The sequence below is a fragment of the Myotis davidii genome, unplaced genomic scaffold (genome assembly GCF_000327345.1).
Source record: "Myotis davidii unplaced genomic scaffold, ASM32734v1 scaffold17, whole genome shotgun sequence".
Lineage (NCBI taxonomy): Eukaryota > Metazoa > Chordata > Mammalia > Chiroptera > Vespertilionidae > Myotis > Myotis davidii.
The window spans coordinates 3,058,328-3,068,572 of record NW_006288624.1 but is presented as its reverse complement, the minus strand read 5'-3'; the positions used below and the strand labels follow the sequence as shown (position 1 = coordinate 3,068,572).

Below are 10,245 nucleotides of genomic sequence, written 5' to 3'. Positions count from 1 at the left end.
GGAAAGAGAGAGAGAGTGATAGAAACATCAATAATGCGAGTGAATCATTGATCGGCTGCCTCCTGCACTCCCCACACTGGGGATTGAGCCCGCAACCCAGGCATGTGCCCTGATCGGGAATCGAACCTGTGACCTTCTCGTTCGTAGGTGGACGCTCAACTGCTGAGCCTCACTGGCCAGGCTCAGCTACTATTCTTTGTTCTAAAAAGTGTTATAAATGGAGATGCCCAGCCCATGATCAGCGTCTTGCTGAGTTCTAATGGGTTGAATTTGATCCTGGCCCAGCTGGTCCCGACCTCAGTGGGTGAGGCAGGAGGCTGTCGCCACCCTTGAAATAATCATACTGTATGTGTTCCGTGTGTTATAAGGCCCATTATTCTTTTTATTTTTCCAGTTAATATCTGGCAGGTTCAAGTTCAATAGACTCTGAAATGAAACACCTGAAGTGCCATGCTAGCGTATAAACATCGACATATTACACTTGCGCGACTAGAGCAGAACGGTGGTGACCTGCACCATATGTTGGCCAGGAGGGTGTTGTTGGGGCCCAGGGAGCCTTGGGGTTGTCCTGCCTCTGCAGTTTATGGACTGGTTTCCTTTCTCGCAGCTGCAGAGCATGGCAATGTAGTTTGGGGGGCTGGTACCATCAAACAGACAGGAACCTAAACAGACATCGGCTTTGTCTCCCCCTTTTGCTATGATTGCAGCAAAAGTCATCAGGACCCTGAGGGTGTCCCTGGCTGGGAAGACCAACAAGGGCCTGGGCTGACCCAAGGAAATGTGGTTGTTTGCTTTTTGGTCTGAGTAATACAAACTCTTGTACTTTTCACTTTTTCCATAGCCTCCCCAGCCATAAGCAGAGAAGTTTCCATGCCCGTGTCAGGCCAAGAGATGACAGGCCTGGGCAAGCCCCCATCTGAGCCAGGAACCGATGCTCTGACCCTGAGCCCAGGAGGGAGGCAGCCTCCAGGCTGCACTTGTCAGGACCTGGTTGTGTTCTGGGCACCAGGGTCCAGCTTCCTTTGGAGCCAAGGGACCCAGAGTTGGAAGGGAGGTGCCAGGCACATCTGGGCCCAGGAGTCGTTTGAGGCACACAGAGGAAGCTTTGTGCTTAGGCTCTGCAGCCAGACAGCCTCAGTTCTGGTCCCAACCCAGCCCCGTGGCAGCTGTGTGACCTTGGGCATGTTGTTTTACCTCTCCAGGCCTCAGGAAAATGAAACCCTGGAAAATGAGAACAAGAGCATCTATTTGGCAGGGCTGCTTGGAGTCGGAAATAAGCACCTGGTGGAGCCCCAGCTCAGAGAGATCCTCAGCAAGCAGTCAGCACTGACTCATTCCTGTAGAAAAGGCCTAAGTCTTCGCCATGCTCTGCAGAGGCATGGTTGGGAGGGTAAGGCAAGGTCTGGGTACCCTTCACAGCCCGAAGAATGCTCTGCTCCAGCTGGGTAAACTGATAAACAAGTAGAAACTGAGCTGTCACACCATTCCTTCCCTAGAGAGCCACACTCAAGGGGCCAAAGAGCCGCATGTGGCTCGCGAGCCGCAGTTTGCCGACCACTGCCCTAGGGTGAACCACCCTTAAGTCCCTCTTCCCTAGGGGTCCTCTGGGGCAGGAAGAACATAGGAAATGAGACTGGGGAGCTTGTTTTGACCTGGACCCTGGATCTGAGCAGAGACCATCTGGAATGGTGGGCCTGATGCCTGGGCCAGCCTTGAATAGAGGACCCTATTTGGCTGAGATCCCTAAGGGAATGGGCAGTGTGCCCCCTCTTTCCTGGTGAGACCACTTGTGTCATAAAACTGTGGAGTCATCAGCGCTCCTGGAACAGTCAGGTCATGTGGGAAATGTAACTGGGAGCCCGAGGTAAGCTTCCCAGGCAGCTCCTACCCTGTGCTGCCAAGTATGTAATTAAACTAGAGCTCACTGGGCTTGTGGGCATAGGTGGCGCAAGGTGGTGGTTTCCATAGCAGCCATGGAAACTAGCTGAGTTGCAGTCAGGTCTGCTAAGGGTATAGCTCCAGGTCAGTACAAATAGACACCAAACAGCAGACTCATGGTGAGGGTCCTTGGAAGGGGACCAGGGGAGATGGGCTCCAGGGACCCTCCTGGTTCTTGGTCCTGTGATTTCACCAGCCCATGACTAGCAGCAGCTCAGCCTTGGTAGCGCACGGGAGCCTCCTGGAGAGCTGTAAGAACTCCTGGAGCATGTGTCCCACCTCCAGAGATTCTGATTTAATCGGTCCTGGGACAGGCCTGGACATCAGGATTTTTTAAATCTTCCCAAATGATTCTAATGTGCAGCCAAGGTTGAGAACCACTGGCAAAAGGCAGGCGAGCTAACAATAAAATAACAATTTATGTGCCAGATACTGTGCCAAGCACATTGTCTACGTTCTCGTCTTTAATCCTCCCATGAATCCCCGTTTTTCCAGGCAAAGCAGCCTTCTCAGGAAGGGTCAGAGCAGTGAGCACCGGCGTTCTATTCCAGGGCTGTCAGGTTCAAAGCCCGGGCTGGTAATCCCTATAACGGCCTTGGAGGCGATGTGAAGAGGACGATGGGGACAGGTCTGGGGCAGGCCCTGAGTGAGTTTCCCCTGTCCCCAAACTGAGGTTCCCGGCCCTGTGCCACCCTGTGGATAGGAGGAACGCTGGCAGGCCAAGTGGGGTTGGCTTTTGCCCCAGAACCCAGTGACTCATGGGGAGGCCCTGGGGGACCTGCCTTTTCATTTGGGAAAGGTGGAACCTGAGACTTTTGTACTCAGAGAGATGGCGAATCATGATTCCTTACCATTCCCAGCTCTCAACATGAATGGCAGCCTTTCAACTTCAGACATAGCATCAGATGAGATTTTTGTTCCCAGCGGAGTGGTAGGGAATCACATTTTATTCTCCAGGTGTTTTGGGTTTAAAGCAGACTCAGGAGGCATCCATAAAATAGGACCAGAGCCTTTATATTTGCAGTTCCATTGAAACTCAGCGAAAGGCAAACCCAGCAGGTACCTGTTTTACTGGCAGTAAAAGGAAATTGGACAGCAGTTATTTAAAAAGGGGTCCGAGTTATTCAAATCTAAAATTTAGGGGTACATGTATGTTTTAAAAGGAAGTTTACAAGGCCTGGGGATTTGGGTTGAACGGCTTTTTATGAACATGACATGGGAAATATTTTCCTTTCTTATTTTAAACCTTCCCCTTTGCTGTTTGTTTTCTAAATTTAGAAGTCAGGAAGAAATATGCAGATCTAGCTAGAAAAAAAAGCGAAGCAAGTCAGGCATGTTTCAAAGTTTAATTGAAGTGACGGACTGAAAAGAAGAACCTCCAAGAAGAGAAATAATTCTTCTCACTTTATAGAGCAGAGTCATTATTTCAGCTTAAACAACTTCAGATGTGCTTGACCTTATTGGACACGGAAGGGCTGGATTTGGCACTTCCCGAAAGAACAAAGTCTGGAGGGGAGGCAGCTGCCTAAATGTCAACCAAGGATGCTTAGGGAAAGGCTGAGGGCTGTGGGAGATTCATCAGGCTGTCACTCATCGACTCCCCACCCTTGTTCCTGGCCATGGCAAATCAAGGGCCTCTTAAGTTGTGGTCCAGATGGAAACCCCCCCACCTTCCCCCCACCCCAAAAGCCTGACCACAGAACTGCTGGCTGGGAATGCCCCACCCATCTCCTGGCTCAAGTCACTGCACCAGATGCCAGAGACCAGCCTGGTATCTTGGAATGAATGGCTGCCACCTACAGCATGTCATTGTGATTAATGGCTCATTTTGTTTCTGATTTTCTTTCTCACTTTTTGATAATGATTTTCTATTCATTGAAAGGACTAAGGACTGACATCTCTGAACTTTTGGTCATTAGAGAAGAACATTCAACTGAAACTAGTTTAAGAAAAAAAAATAGAGCCCTGCCGGTGTGGCTCAGTGGTTGAGCATCGACCTATGTACCAGGAGGTCGTGGTTCAATTCCTTGGTCAGGGCACATGCCCGAGTTGCGGGCTGGATCCCTGATGGGGGGTGTGCAGGAGGCAGCTGATCAATGATTCTCTCTCATCATTGATGTTTCTATCTCTACCTCCTCTCCCTTCCTCTCTGAAGTCAATAAAAATATTTTTTAAAGGATACATACATACATAGATTTTTTTACAAAAACCAAAGTAGTCCTAGCCAGTTTGGCTCAGTGGATAGAGCGTTGGCCTTGGACTGGAGGGTCCCAGGTTCAATTCTGGTCAAGGGCACATGCCCAGGTTGCAGGCTTGATCCCCAGTTGGGGGCATGCAGGAGGCAGCCAATCAATGATTCTCTCTCATTGATGTTTCTGTCTCTATTCCTCTCCCTTCCTCTCTGAAATCAATAAAAATATATTTTTTTAAAAGAAGAAAAATACCCTTGGGTGAGGATTACATAAGTAAACAAATATTTTAGAAAACAAGCCGAAGTAAATTTGGAATGGGTATGACTGGCTTCAAACAATGTCATTGGAGCTCCTTCCATCTCTTGGCTCTGATTGTTTCTTCTTGGTTTCATTTTCCAGACAGTATTTTTCTCTCTTTTTTAAATATGTTTTTATTGAATTTAGAGATAGAGGAAGGGAGAGGGATAGGGAGAAACATCAATTGGCTGCCTCCTGCACACACTTTACTAGGGATCGAGCTTGCAACTCCGACATGTGCCCTGACCAAGAAGAGAACCAGTGACCTCTTGGTTCATGGGTTGACACTCAATCACTGAGCCACACCAGCTGGGCTATTTTTTCTTTTTTTTAAATGGACATATAACAATATATAAGTTTCAGGTGTTCAACATAATGATTTGATATTTATAAAGGATGTCCCCCCAAAAGTGTTTACACACTTTAAATAATTATTAATTCCAATGGGTTAAATCTGAAAAGAAAGAAACATCGACTGAGCTATCAGCTATTAAAGTGTGTATACATTTTTGGGGGACACCCTGAACATTATTGCATAATGATTACCACAATAAGTCTAATTAACATCCATCACCACACATAGTTACAGATCATGTTCTAGTGATGAGAATTTTAAGATCGACTCTCTTAGCAACTTTCACATATACAATACAGTAAGTCCCCATGCTGTACATTATATAGACAAGCTTTTTCCACGTGATTGGCAAGAAGCCCCTCGCCTGTCAAACTCAGCAGTGCTGATAAAAAGATCTTACCTTATAGGAAAGTCTCAGGGAAGATCCTCATTGGCTCAGAGTTAGTCAAATGACCATTCCTGAACTAACAACCCCTGTGTCTGGGGGTGCAGTGAGAAGATCAGCCTAGCCTGGGTCTTGTGCCCACCCTTGTGGAAGTGATCGAGGTGATGGTGGGACAGAGGACAGTGATTGACAGCTCTGCCAGGAGCTTTGAATAGGCAAGGAGATCACTCAGGCAGGCAAAAACTACCTTGCCACCTCCTTGGTCCACCTCAGTTCCGAGTGTTGTGTTAGACAAGAATGTGTGTGAGGAGCAGGGGGTGAAGATGCTTGAGGTCGTGATGGCTCATCGTTCATGTATTCATCAGCCATTGTGTTTGAGTCCTATGATCACTCAGGCACTGTTCTGGTCTTTGGGATCCAGCATTAAATAAAATAGATAATACATGTCCCAGTGAAGTTTATACTCTTGTGGGAAGAAACAGTCAAAGAGATAAAATAAATAAGCAAAATACACACAGAATGGCACACAGTGCTGTAGGAAAAATAAAGAAGGGCAGGACTAAAGCAGATAGGGAATTTGAGGGTGGGTCAGGTCACAGTTCTACAGGTGATGGGGGGGCAGGTTCACAGAGGCCACATTTGAGCAGAGCCCTGCAGGGGTGGAGGAGGGAGCCATGCAGACATCTGGGAGAAGAGCCTTCCAGAAAGAAGTCAGAAGGAACAAAAGGGCAAAGGGGAAGGGTGCCAGTGGCTCAAGGCACAAGGAGGTGAGTGCGGCTGGGGCAGAACCAGAGAGGAGTCAACAGTATAAGCTGAGTCTAATCAGGTGACAGGGTGCCCACATACAGTCTCTTGGTCACTGTGAGCTCCACGGCTCTTGCCCTGAGGGACAATGAAAGCCACCAAAAGTCACGTGATGTGGCAAAGGATCCCACTTGTTTGCTGTTTTCTCCTCTGTTGATTATCAATAAGTTGGGAGACATTTTGGTGTTCATTCATTCATTCACTCGCTCACCCATTCATTCCTTTATTCAGCAAATGCCTGCTCAATACCTACTATATGCCAGGTGTTGGGAGCTCAAAAATGAGGAGCCCACCCTCTAGTGGAAAAGGAAGAGAAGTAAATACAGATGTCAGAGCCGCGTGATATAAAAACTCCACAAACAGCCTCAAGTGCCCTCACCCCCTCCAGAAAGGGCAGCAGTGGTGGTTCCAAGTGGCTCCAAGCCCAGGATCTCAGGCTGATCCAGATATAGCTTCTCATGGTCCCACAGCCTAGAGCCACAGGGTGCATTAACCCCTCGCATGCCTATGTGCTAAGCAAGCACCATGGATGGGAAAAGGGGATAGAAGCAGCACACTTCCCCTTTCAGACAGCGGAGAAGGGGAACAGCATTTACTGGTACCCAGTCTGTGGGCCAGAGCCATTTCCAGACTCCTGCTCCAGCTGGGGTTGGGGCGAGGTGACCTTCCTCGAATAGTTCTCCAGCTACCTGTGCTCTGGGGTTGGAGGTAGGGCCGCTGTGGCTCAGTTGGTTAAGCATCATTCCATGCACTGAAAGGTTGCTGGTTCAATTCCCAGTCTTGCTGGCTTGCGCCCCAGTAGGGGGTGTGCAGGAGGCAGCTGATCAGTGATTCTCTCATCAATGTTTCTTTCTCTCCCTCTCTCTCTCTAAAAAAAAAACAATAAAAACATATTTAAAAAAAAAATAGTAACATTGGAGGTGGGTGTTTCTTCATGATCCTCCATGGCCAGCCTTACGTGGGATTGGGGAGGAAAGGGGGCCGGTTTCCTAGATTCCTCTTCTGGGGGCCACACTGCTTTGTGTTTATTTCTGTCTTCATAGCCTCTTGCACAGTGACTGCACACACTAGGCTTTCGGTAGCTATGTGTTAATACCAGTGGGATGCCCCTAGGATACTGCATGTGGACACCCAGGATAGGGGTCTAAATCAGGTTGTGGAACATGGGGAGGGCATCAGGGCCCCTGGATTTGCGGCTTGGAGGACCCAAAGGATGGGACCGCAGCAGGCCGTGCAGGAGAGGCAGCTGCTTTAGAGATCAGTGAGGAATTCATTTTGAGGTGTTGAGTTAGCGGTACCCAGGGGACATTCAAAGGCCTGGAAATCTCCCCATCAAAGATCAGGGCCAACGGGAAAGGAGAGCTGGCGAGCTGGGAGGGAACGAGCAGTGGTGTGGGCGTGTGAACTGGGGCTAGATGTCCGAGGAAGAGGCGCACTGGGCAGTGACTGGCGTGAGGCCAGGAAGGCGCTGGATGGAGAGAAAGTGACAGCCCTGCCGAGGTCACCTCTCACCCTTCCCCAGTATTCCCTCCACTTGGCAGACACAGGGCCAAGTGAAGTTTCAGCTCCAAACCCCGGGGACTGCTGGGTCAAGGAAAGCAGGGCTAAGGCCTCTGGGAGGGGGTGGGCCTGGTGTTTCCCGGCACCCTTCTTCACAGCTGCTCACACGAGGGTTGGACCACTGGGGGCTATGGGTCTGCGGGCGGGAGCAGCAGGGTTTCCTGACAGCATTTTTGAGGGCGTCTAGCTTAGTTTTAAGACCCGAGAGGAACTTCTCTCAAGAGCCGCGGCCTGAGCAGCCGCTCTTACACAGCATTCCCTGTGGTCCCTAGGAAGCTGTGGATGAGGTGCAGGAGGACAGCAGGCCGTGGGTGAGGCACCCGTCTCAGAAGTATTCCTTCCGCTTCCTGATGCACGAATGGTGCTCAGACCTTTGTTGAACGATGGGGTGGATGAGTGAGTGAGTGAGTGAGTGAGTGAGTGAGTGAATTCAAGCACTTGTAAGCAAATGAATGGGTGCTCCAGTGCCTTGGAGCCCCCAGGAGCTTGCCCCTGTGGCTGGAGGGTGGTGGCTCTCTGTCAGTGTTTATTGGGTGATGGGTGAGTGTGAAAAGAGGGCTCGGAGGTTTTCTGAGCCCACAGAGTGACCATCGGTCCTGAATGAATAAATGTTATTTCCCACATTCAACTTGAAGGATAATGAAGTGGCATCCTCTCCCTGTGGGAGCTTCTGCAGTTGTTCTTGTATAACTCCTCCACCATCAACTGGAGGTGCTTTCCATCTCCCTGGCCCTGAGGGGGAAGGAAGGAAGAAGGGGGCAGAGGTAGCATCCATTCTTTTCCTGGGTGGTGAGGGCACAGAGGATCTCTCTCATTCTCACTCTCAAGTTGGACAGTTGAGTCCTCCCAGCAATCCTGAGTTCATATCAGAACGTTCTCTCTCCCTCCTTCCTTTCCTCCGTCAGTCTCTCCTGAAATGGATTTTTAAACCACTCAGGCTCTGCTGTACCTGTCCAGCCCTTGGCATAGCACCAACTCGGAATATCACAGTGCGACAGGCGTGGCCATTGTCACACCCTGAGCATCCATGTGTAGCGGGGGCTGGCTGGGCCAGTGGCCGCAGGAAGAAATCTCCCTCCTGGCTCTGACCTCGGGGAGCTCAGGGACTGGCTCTTAGGATGGGATGCAACTGGGGGCGGGAACACGACAGAGTGGTGCCCTTCAGGGGGATCAGCGCTCCCTGGAGCTTTCCGACTCGTGAGGTTGGGAGCTGGGCTCTCGGGAACATGGAGGCCCTGGGCTGCTGGTGGATGTTCCCCAGCCTTACCCAATACATTGGTTTCCTGTCCCACAGACCCAGCTGCCTTCTTAGGACCATCTCTCTAGGGACCAGGCCTGGAACAGAGTCCTCCTGCAGGGGGTTGTGCATGAACTATTCTCATCCGACTTCCTGCTGCCTCTGTGTGCCCCTAGCTCCAGCCCAGGCTGCTGGGCAGCTGGAAGGGTTGGAGTCGGAAAGCGCTCACAGCTGATGATATTTCAAGGCATTCTGGGAATGCCTGGTCAGCAGTTTGGCTCAAATAATGAGATGTCAGGATTCATCCATTTGTCTCAGATGTGTTCTTCCCCAGTGTCTTTCAGGGGGGGACTTTGGGAGCACAGAGTAGGGTGTGGCTGAGAGGAGGGAGTCTGGGCCATGGCATCTGTCATCTATCACTGCCCGGCACTTAGCACTGTGGACCCAGTAGGTCTGATGTGAGGCTGTTTCAGCAGCAAGTGCAAGTCCCTGAGAAGATGCATCATCGTCTGTGCACTTGACTCCCAGCAGTTCTGGCATTAGCCTGTGAGAGCCTGCTTGTCCTCACAGGTAGTTCTCTGTGTAGCAGCTTGTCGAAGCCCTGGGTTTTACTGATCATACCCAGGCCAGTGTCAGGCCCAAGTTCACCCCTAAGATACCGTCAATCTGCTGGTAGCTTGGCAACCTCCAATCTCCTTGGCGATTTCCTCAGGACACCACATCTTGGGGGTTGGGTGTGCTCCAGAGTCACTTTCTCCATATCCTGCATACAGAAGTGGTCAAGAGTATGGGTTTCAGGCCCTAGCCGGTTTGGCTCAGTGGATAAAGCGTCAGCCTGTGGACCCAAGGGTCCTGGGTTCAATTCCAGTCAAGGACAAATACCTAGGTTGCAGGCTCATCCCTGGCCCAGGCCCTGGTCCGGGCTCATGCAGGAGGCAACCAATCGATATGTTTCTCTCACATCAATATTTCTCTGTCTTTCCCTTTCTCTAATAATCAATAGAAAAATATCCTTGGGTGAAGATAAACAAACAAACAAAAGAGTATGGTTTTCAGCCCTGGCTGGGTAGCTCAGTTGGTTAGAGCATCATCCTGATATACTAAGCTTGTGGGTTCAATCCCTAGTCAGGACACATGCAAGAATCAACCAGTGAATGCATAAAAAAGTAGAATAACAAATCAATGTCTCTGTCTCTCTCTCTCCCCCTTATTTCCCTCCTAAACAAAAAAAAAAGAAAAAGAAAAAAAGAGTATGGGTTTCAGACTTAAAACTACTAGTTGGAATCAAGAACTTGTGACTTACTAGGTCTGACCTTGATTTTTTTTTTTTTTATCTTCACCCAAGGATATGTTTTATTTTAAAGAGAGTGGAAGAAGGAAGGAGCAAGAGAGAGAGAAAAAAATTGATGTGAAAGAGAAACATTGATCGGTTGCCTCCTGCAGGTACTCCGACTGGGGATCGAACACAAAACCTGTG

At 49.7% G+C, this 10,245-nt stretch overlaps 1 pseudogene; it reads right to left on the bottom strand.

Annotated features, from left to right (window-relative positions):
- Nucleotides 1-9,490, bottom strand: part of LOC107182634 — a 15,405-nt pseudogene extending 5,915 nt beyond the window's left edge.
- Between the last annotated feature and the right edge of the window lie 755 nt (nucleotides 9,491-10,245).